This window comes from Rhinolophus sinicus, linkage group LG10 (genome assembly GCF_036562045.2).
Source record: "Rhinolophus sinicus isolate RSC01 linkage group LG10, ASM3656204v1, whole genome shotgun sequence".
Taxonomy (NCBI): Eukaryota; Metazoa; Chordata; class Mammalia; order Chiroptera; family Rhinolophidae; genus Rhinolophus; species Rhinolophus sinicus.
In genome coordinates, this window is record NC_133759.1 from 102,919,242 (window position 1) to 102,936,219 (window position 16,978).

A 16,978-nucleotide genomic window follows, 5' to 3' on the forward strand; every position below is an offset into this window, starting at 1 on the left:
ACAAAAAGATCTCAAAGAAATCTTGGCCTCTGCTCATTCTCCACAGGGGTAAGGGTCTTTTTTACTAATTTGGGACCCAGATTAATTCATTCAGGCATCTCTAGGGAGCCTCTGCGGAAACATCCCGGCCACACATACTACCACTAACACAGTGCTTCTGACTAGCTTCTGCTCCTTTAGCCACGTCCATCAGTTTGTTCTGCTATAAGCTCTGTAGTTATATCCTTTCATTTCCAGCCTCTTAGGTCAGTTTCTGTAATAGAACAAGTGAAACTGGGATGAAGTCCTCAAAGAACTTCAGATGATAATTGTTTTGTCTTCATAATAGCTTAACAAATAAATCTAGGTTTTCTATATTAAAACAAATAAACAAACAAACAAAAGCAGTACGATTTACAATAGCATTAAAGAACATGAAATACTTGAAGGCAAATGTAACTAAATATGCACACGATTTAAATGCTGAGAATGACAAAATGTTGATGAGAGAAATCAAGAGGACCTTATAAATAGATAGATATAACTGCGCTCATGGATTGGAAAATTCAGTACTGTTAGATGTCAATTCTCCTCAAATTGATCTACATATTCAGTGCAATCCGAATCAAAATCCCAGCAGGAATTTTTTTTTTTTTTTTGGTAGAAATTGACAGGGTAATTCTAAAGTTTATATAGGAAAGCGAAGGAGCTAAAATAGGTAATTTTTAATAAGAACAAAGTTGGAGGATTCGCATTACCTGATTTGAAGACTTACTATAAAAATACAGTAATCAGGATAGTGTGGTATTGGCTAAAAGAGAGCTACATAGATCAAGGGAATAGAATCAAGAGTTCAGAAACACATCCACATAGATACAGTAATTGATTTTCAACCAAAGCGCCAAGGGAATTCAATGGACAAAAGATAATCTTTTCAGCAATGAGTGCTGGAACAATTGGTTATCTATATGCTAAATAAGTAAATATCCTTGACCCTTTGCCTGCACCATAAGCAAAATTAACTTGAAGTGGTCCATATCTAAATAACAGTGTTAAATGTACAAAATCTTTTAGAAGAAGACGTAGAAGAAAACCTTTTTGAGCTTGAGTTAGGCAAAGACTTCTTAGATAAGAAACATAAAGCACAGACGCTAACAGAAAAAACTGGTAAGTTGAACTTAAAATTAAAAATATCTGTCACTTGAAAGATATTGTTAAAAAAATAAAAACATAAGTGACATATATCTGATAATGGACTTGTGTCCAGAATATATATATATATAAAAACAAAATACAATGCAACAAGAAATGCAATAGAAAATGGATAAAAGCTTGAATAGATACTTTACCAAAGAAGACATATAGATGGCAAATAAAAGCATGAAAAGAAACTAAACATAACTCATCATTAGGGAAATAAAAATAAAAATCACAATGAGATCCACTACACATTCATTAGAATGGCTAAAATTAAAAAGTGCTGTTGAGGATATAGAGAAACTGGATGCTCCATACACATTATTGATGGGAATGCAATCTGGTAAAGTCTTTGGCGGTTTCTAGTAAAGTTACGCATTCACTGTGTGATGCAGAAATCCCACTCCTAGCATTTTAACCAAGAAAAGTGAAAACCTATGTCCTCAAAAGACCTGTATACAGATGTTTATAGAAGCTTTACTTATAATAGTCAAACAACAGAAACAACTCAAATGTTCATGAACTAGTGAATGGATAATCAATTTGTGGTACATAATATAATGGAACTTAGTAAAAAAACAAAACAAAAACAATAAAGCAACAAAATGTATGACTCTCAGAAGCACTAAGCTAGTGAAAGAAAGCACGAAACTTGCATAGTATATTATTACATTTATATGACATTTTGTAAAGGCAAAAAGCAGAGCAGAAACCAAATCATTGATTGCTGCAGACTGGAGGTGAGGGGAGAAAACTGACTACAAATAGAGACAGAAACCTTTTTTTAGTGATGGAAGTGTTTTATATCAGAGTTATCGTTTTGGTTACAAGACTATATTCATTTATCAAAACTCATCATACTACACTCTTAAAAAAGGGAAAATTTCATCATCTATAAATATCTCAATAAACCTGATCCCTCCAAAATTTCACCTAAGCCTCAACCTCATCTATAAAATTGCAGTGATTGTTATTATTCTTCTCTTAGAAACGATTCTTTTCCATGAAAATATTGTCCTGGCCCTGATTTCTAAGTCATTGCTTTGATTATCATTTGTCTTTTGTGTTATGGATAAATAAAATAAAAACACATTTACAACACGCATCTATTATTATGCTCCATATGTGCTGGTAACTTGCACAACACTTCTATGAGTACTTACATGAGTATGCTATTTAGTAAAAGAGGCAGAAAGAGTCTTTTTATTAGGGTCCAAGAAGACACTCCATACAGACCATGGTGAGAACAATTTGCTTTTTTTTTTTTTAAAAGATTTTATTGGGGAAGGGGAACAGGACTTTGTTGGGGAACAGTGTGTATTGCCAGGACTTTTTTTTTTTTTTCCCAAGTCAAATCATTGTCCTTTCAATCTTAGTTGGGGAGGGTGCCATTCAGCTTCAAGTTGTTGTCCTTTCAATCTTAGTTGTGGAGGGCGCAGCTCAGCTCCAGGTCCAGTTGCTGTTGCTAGTTGCAGGGGGCACAGCCCACCATCCCTTGTGGGAGTCGAACCGGCAACCTTGTGGTTGAGAGGATGCACCCAACCAACTGAGCCATCCAGGAGCTCAGCGGCAGCTCAGCTCAAGGTGCCATGTTCAATCTTAGTTGCAGGGGGCGCTGCCCACCATCCCTTGTGGGACTCGAGGAATTGAACTGGCAACCTTGTGGTTGAAAGCCCACTGGCCCATGTGGGAATCGAACCAGCAGCCTTCTGATTTAGGAGCATGGAGCTCTAACCACCTGAGCCACTGGGCCAGCCCAACAATTTGCTTTTTGAATCCATGCCCTGCCCTCTTTTCTTACTTTGCAATGGAATGTTGACTGGGTTGAAGGAAGAATTCTCAAAACTGTTTCTATTTATTTTTCAGAACCTATGAAGTATCAGGGTTCTGACACAGCAATGTGACTTGTAAATGCGTTTTCATAGCTGACAGAATTACACTCAGAGTTATTGAATCTGTTTTGTGTTTTCTTCTCTTCCATTTCCTCTGGAAGTTTCCTTCTTTCACGTGGCCTCTAACATAATTCCCATTGCTTCACCTTCGTGTCTACTGCCTTCAGCAGTCTTTTCTGCTATCCTGATGTATCCCATCCTATGGGCCCCCATTCCTAGTCATTTATTTCAACTAGAGACAAACTCCTTAATCCCACCAATAGTGGAATTTTCTAAACCAGATCTATCTGCCAAGTGTATCATCGTGATTGTTACTTTGCTTTTTAATAATCATCACGATCGTAATAATAAGAATATGGCAGCCATTACCCTTAGTTGGTAATTGGGCCCAGGACAATCCTACATACTTATCACTAACCCTCACGACTTTCACGTGAGATAGGTATGGTCCCCACTTTACAACAAGGTATGGGGGCACAGAGCATCTCAGTCAACGGCTGCGCCTAGCCCCATATCCTATGAGTGGCCTGTCTGGGCTCCAGCACAGGTCTGACTCCAAAACGTATGTTCTTTCCCTGGCTTAGAAGGATCAAGAGCTCACCCTGCCTGTCAGCAAGGACATATTTGCCCAGAGAAATAAATGAGACTTCAAAACATACTGGCAAAGCTTTCTTCTTGATCAAGCCACAGACAACCTTTAGACCTCTTGCTTAGCCACAGCACGGCCAATCTGCAGACAACTGTTTTCCTTGATGGCAGCTGGTGGGCAAATTCTGGCTTCAAGTTGATAATTATCTGCCCATATGACCACATACTTATTAGATCCAACCCATGGAAGACATCACTAATCAAGCACAGAGCTCTTAGGTGGTTTCCCAGTCTCACTGTTCTGCTGAGGCAGCTTCCAGCCACTGATTACCACTGATAGATGAGTTCAAAAGCATTTGCCATCCCTGTCCTGGCTGAGCTTGTTTGGCTTGCATTTTCATTCTTCCCTTTTACAGGTGAAAGCACAGACAGAGGTGGCAGATGAATTGCAAAGGTGTTATCTGGTGACCAGTGTCCTTTCACATCTCTACTGAGACCATATCCAAGGAGATCCACAGGTGCCCTTAAGATCCGTCATCCCCAGATACTGAGCCTCATACTCAGCAACCTTGACTGTATGCACCTCGTTCTACATTTAGAAAGCAAAAGGTAACTGTACCTGAGAAGGATGCAATCTAGAGCAGCAGTTCTCAGCCCAGATGCACACTCGAAGCCTTGGGGAGCCCTTAAACTATACAACTGCCAAACACTGTTCTAGACTAATTAATTTCACATCTAGATATTCATCCTAAAGAATGCGACAATTCCACATCTAGTGCATGCATATAAAAGATGCTAATTATATTATAGTACTGCTTGCAAATGTAAATTATTGGGAAAACCTAAATGTTTACCAATAATAGATAAATAAATTGTGATTATACATACAGTAGAAAATATGCAGCAGTTTAAATCAATGAGAGCATTGTGTATCAACATAAACATAGTTTTAAAACACAATTAAGTGAAAAAAGAAGTTCAAAATGACAATGTGAAGTATTATGCCACTTATAGAAAGTTTAAAACAAGCAAATTTAATACCATATATTTTTTTATTGACACATTCATATGAACAAATTAGAAAATCAATAGAAATGTAAACACTAAATTCTGGATCGTAGTCACCTCCGGGGAAGAAGGGAGGCCAGTGGGATGGGCAGCTTCACCTCTCTCTGTGATATTATTTCTTTAGAAAATTCTATACGTATGTTAAAGTATTTCAAACAAAAATCACTCCTTCTGCCATTAAGATCATCAAATGAGATGTATGAAAAATCGTTAGCACAATGCTCCATACCTGGTAGTCAATAACTGGTCATTAAATGGTAGACAGCTTTCTTATGAAGTCATCAATTATGCTCAAGTATGCTCAGAGACATTCATTATAATAAATTTTACAACATATTTAAAGCACTTTAAATGTCCAGTAATAAATTATTGTGTAAAATATAGTACATTCATTCACTTGAATATACACATTAGAAAATGCAACCAATTGAAATGATGGCTTGGAAGATTAATATTATGGAAACTGCTTAATACATAATGTTAAATGAAAGAAACAATATGTAATGCTGGATGTACACGTGCTATTTAATTATGAGAATGGAACAAAAACTGGCATAAAAAAAGCAAAACACCAAGGAGAAGGGGTAGATGTATGGGTGGTTTATCTTCTTTGCTCTCTTTGCAATTTTATGTTCTAAACCCTTGTGACTTAAAAAATTAAGACATCAGATGGAGTTCATACTTTTATAGGTAGCATCCAAAGAAAAAAGTACTACATGATTCCACATTCTCAGAGAACTGAGAGCCCGAGAGAGAAGCGGATACACACAGGAGATCTGATGACGGTAACTGTGAGTTTTTGAACATTGGCTTTTGCTATATTATTGCCAACCCTCACAAAATCTGTGCAATTCAGGAATTCCTGTCCCTAATATTACTGAGGCTCAAAGATATATGTGGCTTTCACATTGGCTCTCTCCCACTCTCCTTTCCCCTTCCTCCTCCTTCCCTTCCTCTCCACTAGTCTCTCTTTGAACTTGGTTCTTAAATCACTGAGAAAACTGAAGCTATCGCAAGGGAACTTCCACCTCTATAGGTCCCACTGAAAACATCTAGCAAATTGCTACAATTTCCATCCACAGACTTCTTCTTGTCTTCTCATCTGTGTGTGAACCATCCGTGTTCCCACCTAAAGCTAAGCCCCTCCACCTGTACACCAGATCCTATCTCATCTTTTCCAGGATCATTCTAGCAATTCTCCCCTTTCTCTTCTTCTGTTTAATTAAATTTTCCCTACTGGGCCTTTCCTTTCAGCATAAAAATGTATTTTTTCTCCTCCTATTAAAAAAGAAGAAAATTCTTCTTTACCACACTTTAGCATCTGTCACCAACTTTTCTGCACTTGGACAGGCTTTCTGTCTAGGCTGCTGCCACCCATGCTTCTCCTCTACCCCGCCACTGAAAACCCTCACCGAGGTCAAAAGACCTCTACGTGTCGCTGAAGCAACAGTCAATCCTCAGCCCTTGTTCTGACCGACTCCACACAGGTGACCACTCTCAATACTTTATCCCATTGCACTGGTGCTTTTCCTCCTTTGCTGAATAATCTGCAGCTGTGTCCTTCGCTTGTTCCTCTTTTCCCCAAACTCTCACGTTCAAGTGCTTCAGGACTCAGTCTTTGGACCTCTTCTCTCTTCTTTTCATTAATTTCACTTATTTATTCAGTGATCTTATCTGGTTCAGGACTTTAAAAACCATTACATACTGATGGCTAACAATTTTATATCTTTATCCCAGATGCCAGATTTGTACATCCAATTGCCTATTCAGCATTTCCACTTACATGTTTAATGGCAATCCCAAACTTAGCAAATTCAAAACTGAATTCCTGGTGTCATGCGGGGTCTCTGCTCCCGCTCCCCACATAAGAACGCAGGACATGGTAAGGCCAAAAAGGAACACCCACGGAGCCATAGATAGGGGAGTCATACCACTATATTCTCGCTGGAGGCTGGGTTGGAGACACAGGAAGCAGGAGCCACAATGATCCGCAACTCTCCTCCGCTTGCAGGCTCAGCCGCCATCTCCTTGCTAGCCCCCATTTTCTGCTAGCGGCAGTTATATTAGTGGCCAATGGCTCACTGGTTATAGCTGACGGCCAACTAGCCACAGCTGATGGCCATGCAATCACAGTTGATGGCCATTTACTACCTGAGCCAGCACCTTTCTATGTGAGGCCGAGAGCCTGGAAACTGCACTCCTGGCTCTGTCCCCACACCTGGTCACCTTCCCCATCGCAGCGAATGACAACTCCATCCTTTAGTCTCTCAGCCCTACAACTTTGGAATCATCCCTGACTCCTTTCCTTTTTCTCACCCCCACTACGTCTTAATATATCAAGAAATCCTGTCAGTTCCATTTCAAAATACTTTCATATTCTGGCCACCTCTCACTACTTCCAAAACCTTCTCCAAGGGTGATCACCTTTCCCCACTAATTGGGCTGTTTCCATCCCTGTTGCCCACAATACTCCAATGACTCCCCACTTCTCTCAAAGCCTAAGTTCTTACAATGCCCTGAGCTCAACATGGTCTGACATTGATGGTCTCCTTCCTTGTTATTCCCCCACTGTGTTTACTCCACCCCAGCCCCACTGGCTTTCTTCGTTGGTCGCTGAATTTTTGGTCAGCCTCCTGCCTTGCTTGGTCCCAGACCTTCTTTCAGCCTGGAGCAAACCTCCCCTCCATATCCACTTGGCTCACCCTCTCAGCTCCTTCGAGTCTGCTCATGTCTGACTCGTCAATGAGTCCTCCACTGACCGTATTACCTAATATAGAAGCCCCTACCTCTAGCCCCCACCTACTCTCCAGAGTCCTCCTTACCTGCTGTGTTTTTCCATTGTTGCCAAGCACTTACTTATACATTTTTTGTACCGTGTAAGTCACTTTTTTCATCTTTATCATTTATTAACTATTTCCTGTACAAGCATGAGAATTTCCTAAGGGAAGGGCCCTTTATTTTCATCAGTGATGCATTGCAGTGCTAAGAACAGAGCCTGGCAGGTGTTCAAAACAGTGTTGTTGAATGTAAACAAACTAATAAGCAAATTGCCTAAGGTCTCATGGTAGGTAATAGAGATGGGTCTGTCTGACTCCAAAACCCAAGTTTTTCCACTAAAGCTCATGCTAATGTAAGTTACGCATGTGCTCAGAGGAAACCATTTAATGAAATAAAGTTTTTAAAAGAACAATAGGCATGTTGTATTTCAAAGGACCCTTAGGAACCTCTGTTCTCTTCCCAAATGCCTTTCTACTGGTGAACAGGTAAATCAACTGCATTCCATCTAGTCAATAGAATACTACTGAGCAATAACAAGTGAAGTATAGATACACAACAGCTTAGATGAATCTCAAATGCATTATACTGAATGAAATTAGTCTGTCTGAAAAGTCTACAGGCTGTATGATTTCATTTATATGATGTTCTGGGGTGGGGGCAATGGGATTGATGACAATGCGGCGTGAAGGAATCTTTTTGTGTGGTAGAACCATTCTGTGTCTTCACTATAGTAGAGATTGCATGACTGAATTTGTCAAATCTCATAGAGCCATGCACTAAAAGGAGAATTTGTCTCACAGAAACTATAAAGAAACTATACTGAGTAAATATATGTGTGTGTGTATATATATATATATATATATATATATAGGCTGACTGCTGTTTCCTCCTCAGCACTTGGAAATTCTTATTCCACTGCCTGCCATCCTCTACTGTTGTTGATAATGGTATTTCTGGGCTTACCTACAATATGTAAAAGGGTGTGTTTATTTTCATTTATATTTATCCTGCTTTCCAAATCTGAGGAGTCATATCTTTTATTATGAGATCTGAAAAATTTCAGCATTACCTCTTTGAATGTTTAATCTCCTATTCTATTTTCTCATTATGTAGCATCTATTATAGATAAATTTGATCTTTCTTATTCTTACATTCCTTTTTATATTTTCCATCTTTATATCCTCTCGTTGTATCCTGGAGGATTTCTTCAGATGTATTTCTCAATTTTCATTTCTCACCTCACTTGTTGTCTGATCTCTTTCAACCAATCCATTGCCTTTTCAAAGTTAAACTATTTATTGAAATAGAGCATACATACACAAATACGCATGAATCATCAATGTCAACTCAAATAGTTTTCACAAAGCAAACACACTGTGAAATCACCGCCCAGATCAGGAAATTCAGTGTTGCCAGCACCCTATAGACTCCCTTTGTACACGCTCTCAGTCACCAGACTCCTGGCCAAGGCAACCAGAATTTTGATTACAACACCATAGATTAGTTTTACTCGTCTTGAGGTTAATGTAAATGGAATTTTCGATCTGAATTCTTTTGGCTCTTTTACTCAACATTATGATTGTGAGAGCCATCCTACTGTTGTGTATAGCATTCACTCTCATTGTGGTTTATTATTTCCCTGTATTAAGACATTTCATATGATCTACTATACATTTATGTAAAGGTGAGTAGTTTCCCATTTGACGCAATCATGAATAAGACTGTAAGAACATTCTTGCACATACAAGAATGCCTTTCTATTGGGTATATAATTATGAGTAGATTTACTGGGTCATAAGATAGATTAGTATTCTCTTGATACTGTGACAAATTGCCATCAATTCAGTGGCTTAAGACAACAAAAATATATTAATTTACAGTTCTGTAGATCAGAAGTCCAACACGAATCTCACTGGGCTAAAATCTAGGTTTTGGCAGGGCTGCATTTCTTTCTGGAGGTCCTAGGAGATAACCCATTGCCTTGCTTTTCCAGCTTGCAGAGGTCAGCTACTCTCCTTGACTCATGCCCGCCTTCCTCCAGGAACTTTGAGCCAAATCCTCCTTAGTCTGTCATCTGGTTCTCTCTTCTGCTTCCTTCTTCCACTTTTAAGGACCCTTGTGATCATACTGGGCACACTCAGCTAAATCTCCTCTTTTGAAGGTCAGGTGATTTGCAATCTTACTTTCATCTGAAAACGTAACTCCTCTTTTCCATGTAGCCCAACATATTCACAGATCCTGGAGATTAGGAGATCCTTGGGGAGCCGTTACTCTGCCCACCACACAGGATATGCACATGTTCAGCTTCATTTTACTGTGTGATACTTTCCCCAAGTGTCTATACCAGTTTACTCTCCTACAGCAGTGGGGGAAAATTCCAATTGCTTGATACCTTTGCCAATACTTATTTTATTTTTTCATTTTATTCATTTTGGTGGCATTATACTGGCATCTCACTGAAGTTATTTATTTATTTTTCTATGTCCCTAATGACTAATGTTGTTGAGCATCTTTTTCAGTGTTAACTGGCTTTTGGAAATCTTTTTTGAAGTACTTATTTTTGAGTCTTTTGCCCAATTTTATCTTTATTGTTAATCTGTAGGAGTTCTTCAGATATTATAGGTAGCAATCCTTTGTCAGATATATGTACTGTAAATATCTTATCCCCCCTATGGCTTGCCTTCTCACTTTCATAGAGGTGTCTTTTGACAAATAGTTCTTAATTCTAGCGCCATCCAACTGTCTTTTATTGTTAGTATTTTATGGTTGGTTATCCTATAAGAAATCTTTGCCTGAAGATTTTTGCCATTTAAAAACTTTATTGTTATATTTAAATCTACACTATAGGGAATTTTTGTATAATATGAGGTATAAATCAATACTCAATTTTCTCATATTGATATCCAATTGATAAAATATTAACTTATTGAAAACACACTTCATTTCTTATTGTATTTCCGTTTCACTTTTGTCATAAAATGAGTAAACATGTATATGCATGTGCTCTATTGACTTTTCAATTTGAAATGCAAAATTTTTCCTTTTTAAAAGATCTGCTAATTTCTTTTTCAAATAGTTTTTTCTTTAATTCCCAAACAGTACCCTATATTTCTGTAAATAGTACTTCAAAAACTCAAAATGTACTTTTTAATATAGCCTCTATCATATAATTCCATTGCTTTAGGCTTTTGGAGCATTAATCCTCAGTTTGCTATGTCTGCCTTTCTCCTCATAGTGGATTGCTTCCCTATGCAACATTCTTTGTATGCAGTCTTTTTTTTCATTAAGCAGTGTGTGTGTGTGTGTGTGTGTGTGTGTGTGTGTGTGTGTGTATGTGTGTGTGTGTAAGAATCACATGTGACATGAGTTTTGGCTCAACACATAAAAGTTTATTGTTCCCTCATGCAAAGTCTGAAGCTGCCTTCCAAGCAGCAACCCAGCAATCTGGCTGTTTCCATCTAGTGGCTAAACTATGTCAAGATGCAGCTGCCACTGTCACTGAAGAATGAAAAGGAAGAGGAGGAGACCCCATGATTTCTCTTCTATGCTTCAGTCCAGAAGTGACTGTGTCACTTCCACTTACAGTCCACTACCTAGAAATAAGTCACATAGCCCTAACTGCAAGTGGCCTGGAAATTGTGGGGTGGCACGTGAATATTGGGTGAGCAGTAAATGGTTCTGCTTTTTAATTACCAAATATTCTTTATCCCCTTTCTTCCGAGTTATAGAAAACATTCATCCCCTTCCCCTCCCCCAAGGGAAACAACACAAAGGCCAAACCAGTCACTTCATCTAGTTCAAACCCTATCAGATCCAGACATGGTTCCTTTTTGCCTTGAGGTCTATGAACCAAAAAGACAAATGTCTGCCCTTCTCCTCAACACAGTAGAAGAACGCCAGCAGAATTTCAGGGAATTTCATCCATCCATTCAGAAAGTGGCAAAAGAGAGAGGCACCACAGTCATCTGTCTGTAGCCAATCTGAAAGGGCACTGAGCAGACGTCATGAGGGTCCACTTCATGGGAATGGGAAATTCTTGATTATCATGTAGTTTCTTTAGGAGTGTTCTACAATATCAGTTCTTGGAAGGCTCCTTCTTCAGTCAGTTGTGTCAGCTGACTCTCCCTTATGATTGCCCACTTTCTACTTTCTTGCGTATTTTGTAATTTTTGTTTGTGAGCTGATCATCAGTAGGGATCTGTGTGCATGAGTGTGGTCAGTCATTCGAAAGTGTTTCTGCCAAGTGCTTCAGGGAATTCAGCAGTCCAGGACTGCTTTTTTTTGTTTCAAACATCAGTTTCTCAGTTGGAGATTTTTATGTCATGGAAGTAGGGTAAATTTAGACTCACTCACCCAAGAACAAGTTTGGGGGTTTGATTTCTCATTGGAAGTTTCTGACTTCTCTGAGCCACAGAGCATTCAGTTAGAGCCTTTCCTCTTCTTTCTCCAATGCCACTGCCCAACTCTCTTCCTCAGAGGTTATTAGTATTATGAAGATGGTTTATATCCTTTCCATTCATGTATTTATACTTTATATGTGTGTCTAAAAATAGTATCTAGTTTTGATGGCTGTTTTAAGATGTATAAAAATGGCATCATATTTTGGTTATTCACTGCAACTTGTTTTTTTCCCCCAGTGAACATATTTTCAAGATTTAAATATGCTGATAAATACAGATCAAGTGCCTTTATTTTAATTGCTCTGTAGTTTTCCACTGTAAAACATCACAAATATTCATCAATTTTCACTAAAGATTGAAAAGGAAATTTAGGTTCTTTCTAATTCTGCACTATTACAAATTACTGGTATCTGAATATTTTTTTGTACATGATTGTGGAAGTGTATATGGGCTATATACTTGTTATGGAATTATTGGATCCAAGGATTTGGACATCTTTAAGTTTATTAAATATTGACAAATTACTATCCTAAGTGGTTTTGCCAATTTATATTCATAAGCATTTTGATAGAGAATATGATATTGGCTTTTCAATATCCAAGTGAAACTTATTATTTTTAGACCTTTTACTTTTTATCTATATAATATAAAATGCTATCTCACTGTGGTTTTAGTATGCAGTTACAAGATTACTATGAGGTTGAGATTTTTCAACATTATTGGCTGTTCAGGTTTCTTCTGTGAATGATCCATTTTTCTATTGTGATTTAATCTTTGCTTTATTGATTTATGAGGAAGTTTTATATTTTCTGGATGTAATCCTTTGTCAACTTTGTGAATTGTAAGTATTCTCTTCCAGCTTGTGGCTTGGATGCCTTCTTTAGAGTCCTAAGAAAGCCTTCCTTGATTGAGATTTCTGGAGTCTGTTGCTAAATTGTATTGTTCATGCTTTCCCACCTTGCTACAGTGTGGCGTGGACATCATGGGAGCAGGTGACATTTCCAAGTTCCTCTCGGACCCATGAAGACACTGCTCTTGAAGCTGGATTGATTATCCTCACTGAGTTGCACCCCTGGAAGTCCTGACTACCAGCAGGACCCAGGGGTCACTGGTCATTTTAGACTTTCTGGAGCCACTTCACTAGATGACATCGAAGTGAAAGCTAAAGACTGAAGGCCTGAAAAATCATAATTTGATCAAGAACTCACTAGCAGCCAGGGGAAGACTTCCTATAAGTTACAGATAGAAATGGTGCCTAGATTCAGGAACATTGAATTGGAAGCATTTATTTGACATGGAAGACTTATAAGCTATCAAATCCATTGGACAAGGTTTCTACCACAATTGTAAGATTTAATTGTGAGAAAGAATCACAGAAATAGGTCTACAATTTATATTAGAGCTAGCCCACATATAAGCTATTTTGTGGTTGTTATTTAAAGAGCACTGCAGTGCCTTAGCTCTGCACCCCCAGGCAAGGGCTGCCTTCTCTTGAAACCTCATTTTCTCTATGTCCAGTTAAAGATACATGTGTGTAATATAGGAACCAACAGTATAAGATGCTATTGCAGGCTCCATTGGGCATCACTGAGCCACAGGAAGGCCCGGCACACTAGGGAGAGGGCCAGAAGAAAGGGTACTGAAAACATGAATTTCCCCAGAACCTACTTCTTTCTTCTAGCTGACCCTTTACAGAAACCGAACTCTCACTCACCCTGTCAGTCTGATACCATGCCTGGCCCCAGCAATCATGCCTGCTCAGCATTTCCACAGATGGATATCGTTTTCCAGAATGGAGTGTGGAAAACGATATTTTTCTTCTGCCATGATAACATCCCCACAATTAGGGGGGGAAAAAGTCAGCAACTGATATTTTACAAGGTCACGCTTCATTTTGCCCAGCTTGATGCAGCCTAGGGAGGAGGACTCGGTTTCTAAGGGGCCAGTGGCAACTCTGGGGGCTGAGGATCTGGTAGAGTCTGTACCTTCAGAGTTTGGTGAGTGTTTTGCAGAGTCTCGTTAAGTGGAAGAACTTAAAGTTGTGCAGAGAAATGGTTTAACATGCAGCCAGTTGGTGAGGATTTGTCAGATCAATGACGGCCAATTCTGAGTGTTCCCTGCTGGGCTTCCTAACGCCCTGGGACATTCAGCTGAATTATCTATTAAGAATATTTTCCCAAGTCATTTGTGGTAGATTATAGGCTATAAACTGCTTATTGTTGCCTGTCCCCCATAAATATAAAGCAATCATTTTAATGCAGGCAGCTGCTGGGCTGGCTTCTCCAAGAAGCTTTGCCCAGGGACTCACATTTTGCTGTTTTCTCCTTCATCAAGTGCATTTCTGATGGTTTTTCTACTCCGCTGCATACCACACACGTGGTGGTGGTGAGGTATAAATTTTCCTTGCAGAGCTTTGTTTAGACAAGGGTTTCTATAAATATCCAAAAGGAATTGAAGGTGCAGAGGGGCAATTTAACTTGTGTGAAATCTGGTGACTCAAGCCCTCATCACAGCCTCTATTTTCTTTAAATGGCCTTGGAAGCACTGACCCATTTTTTCTACCCTCCAGCAATAGGATTTGGGGTTTTGGATTATCTGTATCAATTCAAAAATTCGTTCTTGAGGGTCTGCAACGTACTAGGGCACTGTGCTAGAAGCTGAGGACATAAAGGTGAGCCAAAATCGACAAGATGCTTGCTCTTCTGCCTTTTTCCACCTCCAGCTTTATCAAGGTATAGCTGACAAGTCAAATTGTGAGATACCTACCTAAAGTGTATAACATGGTGATTTGATATGCGTATCTACTGTGAAAGGACTCCCCCCAAAGAGTCAATGAACACATCCATCACTTCACATTTTTACCTCCACCTTTTTTCAGTGAGGACATTCCAGTTCTACTCCCTTAGCAAATTTAAATTATACAACACAGTGTTATCAACGTAGTTACCATGTTGTACATTAGATAGTCAGACCTTATCCATCTTCTAACTGAAAGTTTGTACCCTTTACCAACTCACTACTTCCTCCACTTCCCAGCCCCTGGCAACTACTTTTCTACTTTCTGTTTCCAGGAGTTTCATCCCCTGCCTCTTTCATCTAGCAGGAGAGACGGACTGACAAAAGAATTGCATACATTGTGATATGAGAGATGAAGAAATCTAAGAAACAAATAAAATGCCTAATCTAGTGATTCATGGAGACTTTCCTAAGAAAGCAGCATTTGAGCTGAAGGTTAAGTAGAGTCAACACTGCAAAGAGGGAGGTGGGGGTGACGAAGATGAGATTTCCAGTTAAGGTACTTTCAGAGGCTGGGAGGTGGGAATGAGCATTATAAGAACTGGGTTGAGGCCAGGGCGCCAGATGAAGAGATGAGACAGAAGCAGCACAGTGGGGCTGGAGAGGAGGCAGGGTCTAGTCAATAAGGGCTTTGGGGCTGTGTGAAGAGGAACTTTGAGGCCAATAGGAAGCCATTGGAAGCTGTTGCCATTAGGGCCTCAGGAGGAAATTGCCGGTTTCCTTGAACCATACTTAAGTGAAATGTTTTCATAATTTGGGATTCTTTTCATGGGTGTGGGTGGAGTTAAAGGAACCAAGGGAGGATGTTGAGACACCCAAACAAACCAACATCAAGAAGCTATTATCACCTCTAGGCCTGAAGAGGCAAGGGGAGGAAAGAGTGAGAGCTGGAGCCAGGAAGTTGAGCCACCGTGCAGGAGCTGTGGTCATGGAAAGTCATAGACGATGACAGAACTGCAGGATTCCAGCGGAAATGAATACTTCAAACCCTCTTGCCTCTTATCCTCCAGTCTCCTACTGGATCCTTCACTGTCTGAATGCAAACAGAAGCAAGAAAGCCAGAGGAATCCTTTTATATCAGTACCCATCCCCACAACCAGGCACGAAAAAGGGCAGAGACAGGGGCAAATGGAGAATAATCAACACAGAAGGCTGTTTAGCCTGTCAGCGACATGATCAGATTCGTATCACAAAACAGCTTATTCGGACAGCTCTGCAGACGACCAACAGGCAAGAGATTAAGAGCTGTGGGAGGACAGGTACAGAGGCATCTGTAGCACTTAAGGAAGCAATAATAAACGGTAGCCTAAGCCAGAGTGGTGGCCGAGTTGATGAGCTGATGGGGAGAAGTGGCCCAATTTAGGGATTTCTAACATGATGGAACGTGGCCAAGACGAGAAGAAACCCATTCACGGTCTTCGAATCAACCCATCCATTGCTGCAAGACAACTAAGGCTCCGAAAGGAGAAGGGATCTGAGCCTGCGGCAGTTCCCCCACCCCCCACCCTGTCTACCACACTCCCCGCCCAGATCACAGCCTGCCCCTCACTTTTATTCTCCAGGACAAACTCCTTCCTTCTTCAGGTCCCTGAGGGTCACATTGCCACACTCACCCCCAAAACCTTGATTTTGTCTCCCTGACGGTAGTTTCCTCGACTCCATGACCTCCTTGTTGGGGAGACCTGAACACCAGTGACCCCGTCGAGCTGGATACCTGGAGGTCACCTCAATGGTTGTATCAGGATAAACAAGGGGTGCTGCAAAAGCAAAGCACAACCTCTTTTTACATTTCTAACAGTGAACAATTATTGAATGCTTACTCTACGCTGGGCAACATTTAAATCCCCAAACCACACATGGGGGCCACACCTATGATCAGCCTTTTACAAATGAGCCAAATGAGGTTCAGACAGGTTACATCACTTGCCTGAGATGCACAGCTGGTAAGTGGAAATGCCCAGACTCAAACCCAGGACCCCCGCCTCTAAATATCTGCAGTTTGCGCCCCTACTCCATACTGCTGCTCTGCTACTTGTCAAGCACTGTGCAGGCTCTCTTGTGTGGGGCACTGGGTTTGGGAGGGAGAGTCCCCGGCATATAGGAGAAGGTAGTGGTAAAGAGCCAAAGATGGTAATCACCAGTCCCTTCCCTCCTGTGTGTACACGCTCCTCTTTGCATCAAGAGGTCATCTAATTTCCCTCCCCTTGAATCTGGGCTGGCCTCAGTGACTTTGTTGTAACCAACTGAATGCTGGGATTTCCGAGGCTAGGTCATAAAAAT